General features: G+C 43.7%; 2 long non-coding RNA genes and 10 other non-coding genes across 12 annotated transcripts; all 12 read right to left on the reverse strand.

Moving 5' to 3' along the window:
- Positions 1-1,083: 1,083 nt before the first annotated feature.
- trnat-ugu lies at positions 1,084-1,155 on the reverse strand. The gene has a single exon. It is a non-coding gene; the product is annotated as a tRNA-Thr (tRNA).
- A 462-nt stretch (positions 1,156-1,617) lies between these two features.
- trnaa-cgc lies at positions 1,618-1,689 on the reverse strand. Its single transcript has one exon. It is a non-coding gene; the product is annotated as a tRNA-Ala (tRNA).
- Positions 1,690-3,005: 1,316 nt separating this feature from the next.
- Positions 3,006-3,077, reverse strand: trnat-ugu. Its single transcript has one exon. It is a non-coding gene; the product is annotated as a tRNA-Thr (tRNA).
- Positions 3,078-3,539: 462 nt separating this feature from the next.
- On the reverse strand, positions 3,540-3,611 carry trnaa-cgc. The gene has a single exon. It is a non-coding gene; the product is annotated as a tRNA-Ala (tRNA).
- A 1,316-nt stretch (positions 3,612-4,927) lies between these two features.
- On the reverse strand, positions 4,928-4,999 carry trnat-ugu. The gene has a single exon. It is a non-coding gene; the product is annotated as a tRNA-Thr (tRNA).
- Positions 5,000-5,461: 462 nt separating this feature from the next.
- trnaa-cgc lies at positions 5,462-5,533 on the reverse strand. The gene has a single exon. It is a non-coding gene; the product is annotated as a tRNA-Ala (tRNA).
- Positions 5,534-6,849: 1,316 nt separating this feature from the next.
- trnat-ugu lies at positions 6,850-6,921 on the reverse strand. Its single transcript has one exon. It is a non-coding gene; the product is annotated as a tRNA-Thr (tRNA).
- A 462-nt stretch (positions 6,922-7,383) lies between these two features.
- trnaa-cgc lies at positions 7,384-7,455 on the reverse strand. Its single transcript has one exon. It is a non-coding gene; the product is annotated as a tRNA-Ala (tRNA).
- A 2,060-nt stretch (positions 7,456-9,515) lies between these two features.
- On the reverse strand, positions 9,516-9,587 carry trnat-ugu. The gene has a single exon. It is a non-coding gene; the product is annotated as a tRNA-Thr (tRNA).
- A 462-nt stretch (positions 9,588-10,049) lies between these two features.
- trnaa-cgc lies at positions 10,050-10,121 on the reverse strand. The gene has a single exon. It is a non-coding gene; the product is annotated as a tRNA-Ala (tRNA).
- A 3,909-nt stretch (positions 10,122-14,030) lies between these two features.
- On the reverse strand, positions 14,031-14,750 carry LOC120042248. Its single transcript, XR_005476051.1, has 3 exons — positions 14,711-14,750; positions 14,308-14,423; positions 14,031-14,139 (listed from the first exon to the last, which is right to left on the reverse strand). It is a non-coding gene; the product is annotated as an uncharacterized LOC120042248 (long non-coding RNA).
- A 1-nt stretch (position 14,751) lies between these two features.
- Positions 14,752-15,533, reverse strand: LOC120042249. The gene is made up of 3 exons (XR_005476052.1): positions 15,405-15,533; positions 14,898-15,004; positions 14,752-14,783 (listed from the first exon to the last, which is right to left on the reverse strand). It is a non-coding gene; the product is annotated as an uncharacterized LOC120042249 (long non-coding RNA).
- Between the last annotated feature and the right edge of the window lie 2,481 nt (positions 15,534-18,014).

The following is an 18,014-nucleotide window of genomic DNA, read 5'->3' on the forward strand; positions in this document are numbered from 1 at the left end:
TAGCTGCTCAGATAGCTGATGTTTAAAGTTAGCAGTGTTGCCAACTCCTCAGTAAGGAAAGTAGCTATTGGCTGTCCTAAAAGTCGCCAGAAGTCGCTAAATGACGTCATCGCCTAATTTGCATAATTGGCCATGTGCATGTAATTGTGACGGACGCTGTAGGAGAGAGGAATAACATCGTGGGAGAGACAAAAAGTGAGTAAAAAACACCCTAAATATGTTTACAACTACAAATTAACTTTCTTCTGTCGATTCTTGTTTTTTTTATGTCACAATTCCAACCCTCCTTTATCCTGGCTCGGGACCGGAAAAATTGACCCAAAAGAGACACTCTGGCGGAGTTACTTATTTTTTTATTACATTTTTTTTGTTTCGTTTTCTTAATTTGGTTTGGTTTTTAACCTTATGGTCCACTTAGGAGCCTACAACAAGTCACAGTAAAACATGAACATTTTTAACCATAATTTTTTTATTTTTTTTTGTATACAATCTACATTAACAATCTAGATGGACCAAAAAGAGACAATAGAAAAAACTGTCAATGGCAATGTGAGAAGATTATGGTAACTAGTCTGGCCCTAATTCAGGTTTATAGTTATTTTTTTTAATGTAAGCCAGGGCGGGGGCATGCAGCTGCGGCTTCCCGCATGCGCGATTCATTTGCAGTCTGGACGCGGAGGGGTGAACATCTTCTGCTCTGACTGCAGCTGGGAGGGACTGCTGCGTGAGGACTGGGCCACCTGTGAGTGCTTTTGGACGGGGATGGGGCCCACGGCAGCACCCGCTTCACGTCAGAGTCAACAAAAGTCTCAAATAACACCAGAAAAAGTCGCTAGATTTGTCGCTAGTCGCTTTATTGAAAATGTGTCGCTAGAGGAGTCAGAATACTTGCCAATTTGGCAACACTGAAAGTTATTTAGGGAAATATATGTGCCCAGCTATATACACTCGACAGAGAATTAACTTTGGCTCCACAACCCCTTACTATAACAGCTGTGTTGCCATATTAATACATCTTTCTTTGTAGACAAAGTCCTCCAATGAAAGTACATTTATTTCCATGGTATCATGTGTCTTTAAGTAAGGCACGGATGGGACTTGAACCCATGATCTTCGGTTTACAAGACCGACGCCTTACCACTTGGCCACCATGCCACTCTATGCATAAAGATATTTATCGACATTCTGGAAAGTAGTAGTTGTGTAAATGTGAATTTGGCACACAAATAATCTCAGTGGAGAATCTTGGGATTGAACCGAGGACCTCATACATAAATAGCATGCACTCCCCCTCTGAGTTTTCATCCCATTTCATTTGCAGATAAAAAGCAATATTAATACAATGTACTTTTTATATACACCACTCCATTGAAACTACAATGAAATGATAGCAGCAATTCTTAATAAAGACACGGACAGGGAGGGAACACATGAACTTCAGTTTTTGAAAATGATGCCATAAAAGTTGGCAAACATGCCACTTCTGTTCTATAAATGTACGACCAGGGATAGAACGCATATTCTTCAGATTACAACACCAAATTATTTAGCACATCTCTGTTTCCTGCTTAGAACTTCAACATTCTGTAGGAGTTGTGTCAATGCAACAATTTAAAATGGAGAAGCTGGGGATTGAACCCAGGACCTCATACATGCGAAGCATGCGCTCTACCACTGAGCTACATCTCCTTTCTGTTGAGTTTCTATGGCGTGAGGAGGTAAGGCAATAAATAGGCCATAGTAGCGAAGTAATTACAATTTAGCAAATTAACACTGGAGTGATAGATGAGCAGATGATGATGTGCAAGTAGAAATACTGGTGTGCAAAAGAGCAGAAAGTAAATAAAAACAATATGGGGATGAGGTAGGTAGATTGGGTGGGCTATTTACAGATGGGCTATGTAACAGCTGCAGCAATCGGTTAGCTGCTCAGATAGCTGATGTTTAAAGTTAGCAGTGTTGCCAACTCCTCAGTAAGGAAAGTAGCTATTGGCTGTCCTAAAAGTCGCCAGAAGTCGCTAAATGACGTCATCGCCTAATTTGCATAATTGGCCATGTGCATGTAATTGTGACGGACGCTGTAGGAGAGAGGAATAACATCGTGGGAGAGACAAAAAGTGAGTAAAAAACACCCTAAATATGTTTACAACTACAAATTAACTTTCTTCTGTCGATTCTTGTTTTTTTTATGTCACAATTCCAACCCTCCTTTATCCTGGCTCGGGACCGGAAAAATTGACCCAAAAGAGACACTCTGGCGGAGTTACTTATTTTTTTATTACATTTTTTTTGTTTCGTTTTCTTAATTTGGTTTGGTTTTTAACCTTATGGTCCACTTAGGAGCCTACAACAAGTCACAGTAAAACATGAACATTTTTAACCATAATTTTTTTATTTTTTTTTGTATACAATCTACATTAACAATCTAGATGGACCAAAAAGAGACAATAGAAAAAACTGTCAATGGCAATGTGAGAAGATTATGGTAACTAGTCTGGCCCTAATTCAGGTTTATAGTTATTTTTTTTAATGTAAGCCAGGGCGGGGGCATGCAGCTGCTGCTTCCCGCATGCGCGATTCATTTGCAGTCTGGACGCGGAGGGGTGAACATCTTCTGCTCTGACTGCAGCTGGGAGGGACTGCTGCGTGAGGACTGGGCCACCTGTGAGTGCTTTTGGACGGGGATGGGGCCCACAGCAGCACCCGCTTCACGTCAGAGTCAACAAAAGTCTCAAATAACACCAGAAAAAGTCGCTAGATTTGTCGCTAGTCGCTTTATTGAAAATGTGTCGCTAGAGGAGTCAGAATACTTGCCAATTTGGCAACACTGAAAGTTATTGAGGGAAATATATGTGCCCAGCTATATACACTCGACAGAGAATTAACTTTGGCGCCACAACCCCTTACTATAACAGCTGTGTTGCCATATTAATACAACTTTCTTTGTAGACAAAGTCCTCCAATGAAAGTACATTTATTTCCATGGTATCATGTGTCTTTAAGTAAGGCACGGATGGGACTTGAACCCATGATCTTCGGTTTACAAGACCGACGCCTTACCACTTGGCCACCATGCCACTCTATGCATAAAGATATTTATCGACATTCTGGAAAGTAGTAGTTGTGTAAATGTGAATTTGGCACACAAATAATCTCAGTGGAGAATCTTGGGATTGAACCGAGGACCTCATACATAAATAGCATGCACTCCCCCTCTGAGCTTTCATCCCATTTCATTTGCAGATAAAAAGCAATATTAATACAATGTACTTTTTATATACACCACTCCATTGAAACTACAATGAAATGATAGCAGCAATTCTTAATAAAGGCACGGACAGGGATGGAACACATGAACTTCAGTTTTTGAAAATGATGCCATAAAAGTTGGCAAACATGCCACTTCTGTTCTATAAATGTACGACCAGGGATAGAACGCATATTCTTCAGATTACAACACCAAATTATTTAGCACATCTCTGTTTCCTGCTTAGAACTTCAACATTCTGTAGGAGTTGTGTCAATGCAACAATTTAAAATGGAGAAGCTGGGGATTGAACCCAGGACCTCATACATGCGAAGCATGCGCTCTACCACTGAGCTACATCCCCTTCCTGTTGAGTTTCTATGGCGTGAGGAGGTAAGGCAATAAATAGGCCATAGTAGCGAAGTAATTACAATTTAGCAAATTAACACTGGAGTGATAGATAAGCAGATGATGATGTGCAAGTAGAAATACTGGTGTGCAAAAGAGCAGAAAGTAAATAAAAACAATATGGGGATGAGGTAGGTAGATTGGGTGGGCTATTTACAGATGGGCTATGTAACAGCTGCAGCAATCGGTTAGCTGCTCAGATAGCTGATGTTTAAAGTTAGCAGTGTTGCCAACTCCTCAGTAAGGAAAGTAGCTATTGGCTGTCCTAAAAGTCGCCAGAAGTCGCTAAATGACGTCATCGCCTAATTTGCATAATTGGCCATGTGCATGTAATTGTGACGGACGCTGTAGGAGAGAGGAATAACATCGTGGGAGAGACAAAAAGTGAGTAAAAAACACCCTAAATATGTTTACAACTACAAATTAACTTTCTTCTGTCGATTCTTGTTTTTTTTATGTCACAATTCCAACCCTCCTTTATCCTGGCTCGGGACCGGAAAAATTGACCCAAAAGAGACACTCTGGCGGAGTTACTTATTTTTTTATTACATTTTTTTTGTTTCGTTTTCTTAATTTGGTTTGGTTTTTAACCTTATGGTCCACTTAGGAGCCTACAACAAGTCACAGTAAAACATGAACATTTTTAACCATAATTTTTGTATTTTTTTTTGTATACAATCTACATTAACAATCTAGATGGACCAAAAAGAGACAATAGAAAAAACTGTCAATGGCAATGTGAGAAGATTATGGTAACTAGTCTGGCCCTAATTCAGGTTTATAGTTATTTTTTTTAATGTAAGCCAGGGCGGGGGCATGCAGCTGCGGCTTCCCGCATGCGCGATTCATTTGCAGTCTGGACGAGGAGGGGTGAACATCTTCTGCTCTGACTGCAGCTGGGAGGGACTGCTGCGTGAGGACTGGGCCACCTGTGAGTGCTTTTGGACGGGGATGGGGCCCACGGCAGCACCCGCTTCACGTCAGAGTCAACAAAAGTCTCAAATAACACCAGAAAAAGTCGCTAGATTTGTCGCTAGTCGCTTTATTGAAAATGTGTCGCTAGAGGAGTCAGAATACTTGCCAATTTGGCAACACTGAAAGTTATTGAGGGAAATATATGTGCCCAGCTATATACACTCGACAGAGAATTAACTTTGGCGCCACAACCCCTTACTATAACAGCTGTGTTGCCATATTGATACATCTTTCTTTGTAGACAAAGTCCTCCAATGAAAGTACATTTATTTCCATGGTATCATGTGTCTTTAAGTAAGGCACGGATGGGACTTGAACCCATGATCTTCGGTTTACAAGACCGACGCCTTACCACTTGGCCACCATGCCACTCTATGCATAAAGATATTTATCGACATTCTGGAAAGTAGTAGTTGTGTAAATGTGAATTTGGCACACAAATAATCTCAGTGGAGAATCTTGGGATTGAACCGAGGACCTCATACATAAATAGCATGCACTCCCCCTCTGAGCTTTCATCCCATTTCATTTGCAGATAAAAAGCAATATTAATACAATGTACTTTTTATATACACCACTCCATTGAAACTACAATGAAATGATAGCAGCAATTCTTAATAAAGGCACGGACAGGGATCGAACACATGAACTTCAGTTTTTGAAAATGATGCCATAAAAGTTGGCAAACATGCCACTTCTGTTCTATAAATGTACGACCAGGGATAGAACGCATATTCTTCAGATTACAACACCAAATTATTTAGCACATCTCTGTTTCCTGCTTAGAACTTCAACATTCTGTAGGAGTTGTGTCAATGCAACAATTTAAAATGGAGAAGCTGGGGATTGAACCCAGGACCTCATACATGCGAAGCATGCACTCTACCACTGAGCTACATCCCCTTTCTGTTGAGTTTCTATGGCGTGAGGAGGTAAGGCAATAAATAGGCCATAGTAGCGAAGTAATTACAATTTAGCAAATTAACACTGGAGTGATAGATGAGCAGATGATGATGTGCAAGTAGAAATACTGGTGTGCAAAAGAGCAGAAAGTAAATAAAAACAATATGGGAATGAGGTAGGTAGATTGGGTGGGCTATTTACAGATGGGCTATGTAACAGCTGCAGCAATCGGTTAGCTGCTCAGATAGCTGATTTTTAAAGTTAGCAGTGTTGCCAACTCCTCAGTAAGGAAAGTAGCTATTGGCTGTCCTAAAAGTCGCCAGAAGTCGCTAAATGACGTCATCGCCTAATTTGCATAATTGGCCATGTGCATGTAATTGTGACGGACGCTGTAGGAGAGAGGAATAACATCGTGGGAGAGACAAAAAGTGAGTAAAAAACACCCTAAATATGTTTACAACTACAAATTAACTTTCTTCTGTCGATTCTTGTTTTTTTTATGTCACAATTCCAACCCTCCTTTATCCTGGCTCGGGACCGGAAAAATTGACCCAAAAGAGACACTCTGGCGGAGTTACTTATTTTTTTATTACATTTTTTTTGTTTCGTTTTCTTAATTTGGTTTGGTTTTTAACCTTATGGTCCACTTAGGAGCCTACAACAAGTCACAGTAAAACATGAACATTTTTAACCATAATTTTTTAAATTTTTTTTGTATACAATCTACATTAACAATCTAGATGGACCAAAAAGAGACAATAGAAAAAACTGTCAATGGCAATGTGAGAAGATTATGGTAACTAGTCTGGCCCTAATTCAGGTTTATAGTTATTTTTTTAAATGTAAGCCAGGGCGGGGACATGCAGCTGCGGCTTCCCGCATGCGCGATTCATTTGCAGTCTGGACGCGGAGGGGTGAACATCTTCTGCTCTGACTGCAGCTGGGAGGGACTGCTGCGTGAGGACTGGGCCACCTGTGAGTGCTTTTGGACGGGGATGGGGCCCACGGCAGCACCCGCTTCACGTCAGAGTCAACAAAAGTCTCAAATAACACCAGAAAAAGTCGCTAGATTTGTCGCTAGTTGCTTTATTGAAAATGTGTCGCTAGAGGAGTCAGAATACTTGCCAATTTGGCAACACTGAAAGTTATTGAGGGAAATATATGTGCCCAGCTATATACACTCGACAGAGAATTAACTTTGGTGCCACAACCCCTTACTATAACAGCTGTGTTGCCATATTGATACATCTTTCTTTGTAGACAAAGTCCTCCAATGAAAACACATTTATTTCCATGGTATCATGTGTCTTTAAGTCAGGCACGGATGGGACTTGAACCCATGATCTTCAGTTTACAAGACCGACGCCTTACCACTTGGCCACCATGCCACTCTATGCATAAAGATATTTATCGACATTCTGGAAAGTAGTAGTTGTGTAAATGTGAATTTGGCACACAAATAATCTCAGTGGAGAATCTTGGGATTGAACCGAGGACCTCATACATAAATAGCATGCACTCCCCCTCTGAGCTTTCATCCCATTTCATTTGCAGATAAAAAGCAATATTAATACAATGTACTTTTTATATACACCACTCCATTGAAACTACAATGAAATGATAGCAGCAATTCTTAATAAAGGCACGGACAGGGATCGAACACATGAACTTCAGTTTTTGAAAATGATGCCATAAAAGTTGGCAAACATGCCACTTCTGTTCTATAAATGTACGACCAGGGATAGAACGCATATTCTTCAGATTACAACACCAAATTATTTAGCACATCTCTGTTTCCTGCTTAGAACTTCAACATTCTGTAGGAGTTGTGTCAATGCAACAATTTAAAATGGAGAAGCTGGGGATTGAACCCAGGACCTCATACATGCGAAGCATGCGCTCTACCACTGAGCTACATCCCCTTTCTGTTGAGTTTCTATGGCGTGAGGAGGTAAGGCAATAAATAGGCCATAGTAGCGAAGTAATTACAATTTAGCAAATTAACACTGGAGTGATAGATGAGCAGATGATGATGTGCAAGTAGAAATACTGGTGTGCAAAAGAGCAGAAAGTAAATAAAAACAATATGGGGATGAGGTAGGTAGATTGGGTGGGCTATTGACAGATGGGCTATGTAACAGCTGCAGCAATCGGTTAGCTGCTCAGATAGCTGATGTTTAAAGTTAGCAGTGTTGCCAACTCCTCAGTAAGGAAAGTAGCTATTGGCTGTCCTAAAAGTCGCTAGAAGTCGCTAAATGACGTCATCGCCTAATTTGCATAATTGGCCATGTGCATGTAATTGTGACGGACGCTGTAGGAGAGAGGAATAACATCGTGGGAGAGACAAAAAGTGAGTAAAAAACACCCTAAATATGTTTACAACTACAAATGAACTTTCTTCTGTCGATTCTTGTTTTTTTTATGTCACAATTCCAACCCTCCTTTATCCTGGCTCGGGACCGGGAAAATTGACCCAAAAGAGACACTCTGGCGGAGTTACTTATTTTTTTATTACATTTTTTTTTGTTTCGTTTTCTTAATTTGGTTTGGTTTTGTTATATATAATAAATATACATCTAGCTTATGCATACATACATAACCATATCTACATATATATGAACATACATATAGCTTGTGCATACAGTACCATTGGGTTAGCTAACTCAATGGTCAGACTAGTTAACCTTTAGATAACTCCTGTTTTAGTGTCATCTGGCTGCGCTAGAGACTGTGTGTGTGCTGGAAGTAACAGTTAGCTCAGATAAGAAGCTGGGAAGCTGTGGTTAGCCTTGAGCGAACAGTGGCCATTGTATACAGGTGCGAATAGCTCAGACAATATTGCAGAAGCTGTCTGACCTCAGTCTTTGGGGTGAAGGAGCGTAATCTACACAGCAACAGCGTCGGGACATCACATGCGCTAAGGGGCCAGGACTGGCTTAAGGCGCCAACATCAACGATAGGCTGGGACAAAGAACACTGCCAAGAACCAATGGAGCATCAACACCAGGCCCGGACGGGACCGCCCTCAACCCTCATCGACCAGTCAGGAGAACCGAACTGCTAGACTCAACCTACGTCACATCAATGTATAAAATCTAATGCACACCATGTTTAGGGGCTCTCTTCCGCTAGTTCCCTCTGAGCTAAACGAACGAGTCCGTGCACGCTATTGCAAGATATCTTTGACTCTGAATAAACGGCCTTTACTATATCTAAGTCCACCCTGTCCAGCGTCTTGACTTGGTCTCATTCTCATGTAAATGATCATCAACAGTTTTTAACCTTATGGTCCACTTAGGAGCCTACAACAAGTCACAGTAAAACATGAACATTTTTAACCATATTTTTTTTTATTTTTTTTGTATACAATCTACATTAACAATCTAGATGGACCAAAAAGAGACAATAGAAAAAACTGTCAATGGCAATGTGAGAAGATTATGGTAACTAGTCTGGCCCTAATTCAGGTTTATAGTATTTCTTTTTAATGTAAGCCAGGGCGGGAACATCCAGCTGCGGCTTCCCGCATGTGCGATTCATTTGCAGTCTGGACGCGGAGGGGTGAACATCTTCTGCTCTGACTGCAGCTGGGAGGGACTGCTGCGTGAGGACTGGGCCACCTGTGAGTGCTTTTGAACGGGGATGGGGCCCACGGCAGCACCCGCTTCACGTCAGTCAACAAAAGTCTCAAATAACACCAGAAAAAGTCGCTAGATTTGTCGCTAGTCACTTTTTTGAAAATGTGTCGGTAGAGGAGTCTGAATACTTGCTAAATATAGAAACAAAGTCGCTAATCTGGCAACACTGAAAGTTATTGAGGGAAATATATGTGCCCAGCTATATACACTCGTCAGAGAATTAACCTTGGCGCCACAACCCCTTACTATAACAGCTGTGTTGCCATATTGATACATCTTTCTTTTTAGACAAAGTCCTCCAATGAAAGTACATTTATTTCCGTGGCATCATGTGTCTTTCAGTAAGGCACGGATGGGATTTGAACCCATGATCTTCGGTTTACAAGACCAACGCCTTACCACTTGGCCACCATGCCACTCTATGCATCAAGATATTTATCAACATTCTGGAAAGTAGTAGTTGTGTAAATGTGAATTTGGCACATAAATAATCTCAGTGGAGAATCTTGGGATTGAACCGAGGACCTCATACATAAATAGCATGCACTCCCCCTCTGAGCTTTCATCCCATTTCATTTGCAGATAAAAAGCAATATTAATACAATGTACTTTTTATATACACCACTCCATTGAAACTACAATGAAATGATAGCAGCAATTCTTAATAAAGGCACGGACAGGGATGGAACACATGAACTTCAGTTTTTGAAAATGATGCCATAAAAGTTGGCAAACATGCCACTTCTGTTCTATAAATGTACGACCAGGGATAGAACGCATGTTCTTCAGATTACAACACCAAATTATTTAGCACATCTCTGTTTCCTGCTTAGAACTTCAACATTCTGTAGGAGTTGTGTCAATGCAACAATTTAAAATGGAGAAGCTGGGGATTGAACCCAGGACCTCATACATGCGAAGCATGCGCTCTACCACTGAGCTACATCCCCTTTCTGTTGAGTTTCAATGGCGTGAGGAGGTAAGGCAATAAATAGGCCATAGTAGCGAAGTAATTACAATTTAGCAAATTAACACTGGAGTGATAGATGAGCAGATGATGATGTGCAAGTAGAAATACTGGTGTGCAAAAGAGCAGAAAGTAAATAAAAACAATATGGGGATGAGGTAGGTAGATTGGGTGGGCTATTTACAGATGGGCTATGTAACAGCTGCAGCAATCGGTTAGCTGCTCAGATAGCTGATGTTTAAAGTTAGCAGTGTTGCCAACTCCTCAGTAAGGAAAGTAGCTATTGGCTGTCCTAAAAGTCGCCAGAAGTCGCTAAATGACGTCATCGCCTAATTTGCATAATTGGCCATGTGCATGTAATTGTGACGGACGCTGTAGGAGAGAGGAATAACATCGTGGGAGAGACAAAAAGTGAGTAAAAAACACCCTAAATATGTTTACAACTACAAATTAACTTTCTTCTGTCGATTCTTGTTTTTTTTATGTCACAATTCCAACCCTCCTTTATCCTGGCTCGGGACCGGAAAAATTGACCCAAAAGAGACACTCTGGCGGAGTTACTTATTTTTTTATTACATTTTTTTTGTTTCGTTTTCTTAATTTGGTTTGGTTTTTAACCTTATGGTCCACTTAGGAGCCTACAACAAGTCACAGTAAAACATGAACATTTTTAACCATTATTATTTTATTTTTTTTGTATACAATCTACATTAACAATCTAGATGGACCAAAAAGAGACAATAGAAAAAACTGTCAATGGCAATGTGAGAAGATTATGGTAACTAGTCTGGCCCTAATTCAGGTTTATAGTTATTTTTTTTAATGTAAGCCAGGGCGGGGACGTGCAGCTGCGGCTTCCCGCATGCGCGATTCATTTGCAGTCTGGACGCGGAGGGGTGAACATCTTCTGCTCTGACTGCAGCTGGGAGGGACTGCTGCGTGAGGACTGGGCCACCTGTGAGTGCTTTTGGACGGGGATGGGGCCCACGGCAGCACCCGCTTCACGTCAGAGTCAACAAAAGTCTCAAATAACACCAGAAAAAGTCGCTAGATTTGTCGCTAGTCGCTTTTTAAAAAATGTGTTAGGGTTAGGGTCAGGGTTAGGGGTTAGGGGTTAGGGTTAGGGTTCTAGTTTTGAGTCGGTTGATCCACTTCCATCTCTGACACGTGGAAACCGGAGGGGGGAAGGGAGGGGGTGCACTCCACTCATATGCGCGCGGTCCGGAGGGGTCCGGGCGCGGCCGGCCAAAGTCGTAGGCCCCATGGTGCCCACTTGTAGATTAACCCATGACTAGGGTTAAAGAGTTGTCTGTCCGTAGGGTAGGGGTTAGGGTTAGGTATAGTTAGTAAAATGGTTAAGGTTAGGGTTGAGGTTAGGGTAAGGTATAGTTTTTAGAGTGGTTAAGGTTAGGGTTAGGGTAAGGGTTAAGGTTAGGTATGGTTTTTTAGAATTGTTAAGGTTAGGGTTCGGGTTAGGGTAAGGTATAGTTTTTTAGAATGATTAAGTTTAGGTAGGTCTGTCGACTCGATTTAGGATCAGGCAAAATCCCTTGAGTTGCGCCCCTTATGCAGGTTTGGTCCTCGGTTGGTTGCCATGTGTCCATATCGAGTGGTGGGGTCAAGATGTCTAGGTCCGCTTTGTCAACGGATGTGGAAAGCATAGTGCAACCTAGGAGTTTACTCCCTCTCGGATCCTTCTCGCTTAGCTCCACGTTGTCTATGTATTTACTTCCGTGTTCGTCAGTTTAGGTCCTGGATGTTTTCAATCATGTGTGTATTTCAGGGGTTATTCCCTTCCAGGAGCCTAACTCTGAATCAACCCATGTATAGTCCAATCCAGCTGGTCCGTATGGGTATACTCAACGTAGGATCAGGCAAAACCGTCGAGTTGCGTACCTTGTGCAGGTCCGGACCTCAGTTGGTTTGCCATGTGTCCCTGTCGAGTGGTAAGTCATTGAACTCCCATAGGTTTGGGCAGATAAGAACCCAAAAGGCTAGCCCTCTTCACGGCTGTCATACATCCACCTTAGGAGTTCCGTCCTACGTATCAGGAAGTCTATCGTTTTTTTTTGGATCAGGCAAAACAACCTCTGGCCTTTGTGTTTGTACGTCTGCCAGGAGTTACAGTTGATAGCCATGTTCCATCCCTACCATTTCGGTCCTAGGTAATTCAGTGGTTTGGGTGAAAGTGACCAATGGAATAACTCCCTTCCAGGATCGTAGCGTTTCCAGAGGTATATCCTCCCTAAACAGTGAATTGGATCGTAGTCCAGGTAAAAAAGTGTGGATCGGTTGTCCAGGCTTAGTGCGGCGGGGTAAGGGGTCCCCCAGTGAAAATTAGTGGGATCCAATTCTCCGCCAGACATAATCTGGGCACCCCAGGATTTACACGGCCAAGGCGATACTCCAGGCGCAGCGCCATACCCAAAGCCCCGCTTTTAGCTGCCCCAACCCCAAGGATGAAACACGCGCTACTGGACATACTGCCAATCCAATTCTAAACTGGGGTAGATAGTCGTCCAGCGCGGTACGTGAGTCTCCTGTTTGTGCGGGGTTGGGAGGGTTGTGCCGATAGGTCTGCCAACAGGACCCCGAGGGGTCCCGAGGAGTCCGGTCTAGCCATTTCCTCCTGTCTTCTTTCTTGGTGTATGGCCGGGCCTAATTGCTTAGGGTGTACTCGCCGCGGGTGAGTCGCCAAGGTCGGGGTCCCCAGAGTAGTTGGAGAAAAAAGGTTCTCGTCCGTTGGGGGTGCTGGTGGGTGTAGATGAGAGGTATTTTGGAAGGATGGTGGGTTGGTAAGTTTTTTTTTTGGTTTTAATTTAGTTCTATTTTATTGTTTCTTTTCATCAAGGCCCATGGTCATGGTAGCCCCGAGTTCAAGAAACCAAAAAAGAAAAGGAATATATCTAAATATATCCCTCCCCTTTTTTCTCCTCTTTTTTTTCTTTTTTTTTTGACTAAAAGGAAAGTTTTATTGAGAGTCCATGGTCATGGTAACTCTATAGTGCTAGTAAAGTGGCTAAAGGAAAGTAATTTTTGAGAGTCCATGGTCATGGTAACTCTATAGTGCTATTGGAGGTCTATTTTTGTGGTCTTAATGACCCCCTATCTTTTGTATGGGGTGTGGGGTGTGTAAGGTGCAGGTGCAGTGTATGTCTGGGCGTTCCTCTGCTGTACTGAAAGCCTCAGTGGTGGTCCAGCCCGTGGTGGTGGTGTTGGTCCTCGAGGGGTTTAGGGGTACTGGAGTCCCATGGTGTGGGATTTGCTGTGAGTCAAGTTGCCAGCCGGAGATGTCATCCAGTTATTCCGTTGTACTGAGAGCCTCAGTGGTGGTCCAGCCCGTGGTGGTGGTGTTGGTCCTCGAGGGGTTTAGGGGTCCTGGAGTCCCATGGTGTGGGATTTGCTGTGAGTCAAGTTGCCAGCCGGAGATGTCATCCAGTTGTTCCGTTGTACTGAGAGCCTCAGTGGTGGTCCAGCCCGTGTTGGTGGTGTTGGTCCTCAAGGGGTTTAGGGGTCCTGGAGTCCCATGAGACAGCTCGGTACCTTCAGCTGTTCAAAATGTTGTATCAAGACTGCCCAAATGTGACTTATTGGTTTATTACTGATCTGGTATTAAACATAACAAGAATGGGTGCCGATATTGTAGAAATATATATGTTTTTTTTAATAGTTGAAATAGAAGCTTTGGGTTGCATGTTGGAACATTCAACAGTGTGAGGGTATCCATCTTTCTTTCATTACTTTACTATTTGTACCCTGCATCTGAAAATAACAGGATGTGCATACACAATGCTTCTGAACTGAACTTGAAATAAAAGCCATCAAAAGCTAGATTTGGAAGATATGAGTATGATGACTCAGAAGATGGATGACAGACAAGATAATGGCTTTACATTGGACTGGGACTTGAGAGTGGGAACCAGGCTGCTCAGTGTTTTGAAGCCAATGTTGATGTTAAAGCGCCTCTTCTGTTCAGCAGTGATGTGGGTCACCCTACGGCTCTGGAACAGATAGGGAGGAGAGACAAGTATCATCACAATGATCAGTGTCCACAATGCTTCTACGGCAGGCACACTCAGCACCAGACCTGCTTGAAAAAGCTGAATTTATACAGTCAAAGAAACGCACACAGAGACAGAGAGAGAAGCAGGCATGTGGGCTGATGATACCTGGTTGGACTCGTTCTTAGAGAGGGCTGTGCTGCTGCTGCTGAGGGGAGACTTAGGACTGGAGACCTGCTCTGACCCACACGGTGACCCCTGACCTGAGCCACGCTCCTCATGCCCTGGGAGACACAGATAATCCAGAGTTGCCAAAAACCATCACAACAAAGACTGCTACACCAGTGAGCACCAACTCACAAAGACAAATCAATAATGTTATGGAAAGCAGAAGTGCTGTAAACATTCCAAAAACAATGTGTATGAATGTTACCATGCCACATTCTGTATGCATATGTAAAGTTATTAGATCGATAGCTTAGGTTAGACAGGAGGAAAGTACCCTCGGACACTTGACTGAGGTTAGTGTACATACAACAGAAAAAATAAGGGCTTGGTGTATGTCACTCACCAGTACAGTCCTCTTTATTGATAATGAGCTGGGGAGACTTCGGAGTCTGTGGAAGGATATGAAATCCAGGAGCCTGAGAGAGAGGGGGATGGGAAGAAATAAAACACAAATTAAATGAAAACGAACTAACATAAAACTGGGTTCAGTGTAAAGTAAGGCAGGCCCTTCAGAGCAGACACGGTCTTACCCTTGATAGGCTTGAGGAGGCGATGACCACGCCAGTTGAGGGAACCACGTCTGCTTTCAGGGGAGTTGGAGTAACAATCACTGCACTGGTATGCCCTGGGAAGGGGGCTGAGACAGCAAAATATTTGACATTACAACAGTCACAGAATAAATGCTGATTTTCTCTCATTTATTTCATCTCTAATATTGAGCTTGGATGTCATTGATGATCTTTGCTAGGATCATTTGGGCTCAATTGCTTGCAAATATTGACTAGGTTTCATTCAGTTTTTCTTTACAATAGTCTTTACTGACTATAAAAATGACAAACAGTATTGCCACCTTGTGGTGTGATCACAATATGAGATGGCTCTCTAGTGAAGCAGTAACCCCCCACTTCAATAAATGGTAGTGTTTTGGGAGTAGCACCTGCTAGGCATGAATTAATTCAATATTACATTCAATATTAATATCAATACACCATTCTCATCCATCAACAATGAAATAGTTTGGGATGTGATTAACTCACTTGTTAGGATGAGGTGAGATGAGGGGATGGGGTTGGCAGGAACTATCCTTTGCACATGGCATGTCTTTTTGCTGGAGCAAGAAGGCTGGATGGGTCTGGGCAGGGCGAAAGTATGGGGGGGTTGGAGGGGGATGGCAGGTGAGGGTGCCAGGGGCTGGAGGGGGGGTGGTGGTGGTTGAGGAGCCCGGGTTAAGGAGCTGAGCTCAGAGCCCTGACTGAAGGTGGTGGCAGCCTCACTGGGTGTAACAATGGAGGAGGCAGTGTGTGTGATGACAGATGGGGGTGGGGAACCGTCCAGGCTTGTGGCATCGTCCAGGGGTGGGGTGGCTACTGATGTTGCTGTGACAGCACCTTGGCAGGGCTGGGTGTGTGGCAGTGTGGGAGGGGCTGAGGGTTGCATGAGGGAGGAGCCTCCAGCCTGACCACTAGGTGGCACTGGCGCAGTGAACAGAGGCATGTAGTTCTGTACATAGGAGGAACCTTCACCGGTCCCACTGGTTTGATTGGCCATGAGGGAGGAGATAGGCAGGGGGGCTGCGGAGACGAGTCTGTGGTCATGACTGATGGACGGTAGGTCAGCTGAGAGGTGCATGGAAGAGAGAAGCTGGCCCTGTCAAGTCACAAGGACAGGAGAAAAGAAAGCACATTTATAATGTTATCAGTTAGTCAAATTATGTGAAACCATCTAAGAATAAAGGTAGGAGTGTGTTAGGTCTGGGGGTATGTTAGGGCTGAGGTTCACAGTGACTGGGCCTAGGGTTTACCTGGGATTGAGAGCTGCTGCTGGGTAGAGGGGTTAGGGGTTAGGGTTAGGGTTCTAGTTTTGAGTCGGTTGATCCACTTCCATCTCTGACACGTGGAAACCGGAGGGGGGAAGGGAGGGGGTGCACTCCACTCATATGTGCGCGGTCCGGAGGGGTCCGGGCGCGGCCGGCCAAAGTCGTAGGCCCCATGGTGCCCACTTGTAGATTAACCCATGACTAGGGTTAAAGAGTTGTCTGTCCGTAGGGTAGGGGTTAGGGTTAGGTATAGTTAGTAAAATGGTTAAGGTTAGGGTTGAGGTTAGGGTAAGGTATAGTTTTTAGAGTGGTTAAGGTTAGGGTTAGGGTAAGGGTTAAGGTTAGGTATGGTTTTTTAGAATTGTTAAGGTTAGGGTTCGGGTTAGGGTAAGGTATAGTTTTTTAGAATGATTAAGTTTAGGTAGGTCTGTCGACTCGATTTAGGATCAGGCAAAATCCCTTGAGTTGCGCCCCTTATGCAGGTTTGGTCCTCGGTTGGTTGCCATGTGTCCATATCGAGTGGTGGGGTCAAGATGTCTAGGTCCGCTTTGTCAACGGATGTGGAAAGCATAGTGCAACCTAGGAGTTTACTCCCTCTCGGATCCTTCTCGCTTAGCTCCACGTTGTCTATGTATTTACTTCCGTGTTCGTCAGTTTAGGTCCTGGATGTTTTCAATCATGTGTGTATTTCAGGGGTTATTCCCTTCCAGGAGCCTAACTCTGAATCAACCCATGTATAGTCCAATCCAGCTGGTCCGTATGGGTATACTCAACGTAGGATCAGGCAAAACCGTCGAGTTGCGTACCTTGTGCAGGTCCGGACCTCAGTTGGTTTGCCATGTGTCCCTGTCGAGTGGTAAGTCATTGAACTCCCATAGGTTTGGGCAGATAAGAACCCAAAAGGCAAGCCCTCTTCACGGCTGTCATACATCCACCTTAGGAGTTCCGTCCTACGTATCAGGAAGTCTATCGTTTTTTTTTGGATCAGGCAAAACAACCTCTGGCCTTTGTGTTTGTACGTCTGCCAGGAGTTACAGTTGATAGCCATGTTCCATCCCTACCATTTCGGTCCTAGGTAATTCAGTGGTTTGGGTGAAAGTGACCAATGGAATAACTCCCTTCCAGGATCGTAGCGTTTCCAGAGGTATATCCTCCCTAAACAGTGAATTGGATCGTAGTCCAGGTAAAAAAGTGTGGATCGGTTGTCCAGGCTTAGTGCGGCGGGGTAAGGGGTCCCCCAGTGAAAATTAGTGGGATCCAATTCTCCGCCAGACATAATCTGGGCACCCCAGGATTTACACGGCCAAGGCGATACTCCAGGCGCAGCGCCATACCCAAAGCCCCGCTTTTAGCTGCCCCAACCCCAAGGATGAAACACGCGCTACTGGACATACTGCCAATCCAATTCTAAACTGGGGTAGATAGTCGTCCAGCGCGGTACGTGAGTCTCCTGTTTGTGCGGGGTTGGGAGGGTTGTGCCGATAGGTCTGCCAACAGGACCCCGAGGGGTCCCGAGGAGTCCGGTCTAGCCATTTCCTCCTGTCTTCTTTCTTGGTGTATGGCCGGGCCTAATTGCTTAGGGTGTACTCGCCGCGGGTGAGTCGCCAAGGTCGGGGTCCCCAGAGTAGTTGGAGAAAAAAGGTTCTCGTCCGTTGGGGGTGCTGGTGGGTGTAGATGAGAGGTATTTTGGAAGGATGGTGGGTTGGTAAGTTTTTTTTTTGGTTTTAATTTAGTTCTATTTTATTGTTTCTTTTCATCAAGGCCCATGGTCATGGTAGCCCCGAGTTCAAGAAACCAAAAAAGAAAAGGAATATATCTAAATATATCCCTC

This window comes from Salvelinus namaycush, unplaced genomic scaffold (assembly GCF_016432855.1).
Source record: "Salvelinus namaycush isolate Seneca unplaced genomic scaffold, SaNama_1.0 Scaffold649, whole genome shotgun sequence".
Lineage (NCBI taxonomy): Eukaryota > Metazoa > Chordata > Actinopteri > Salmoniformes > Salmonidae > Salvelinus > Salvelinus namaycush.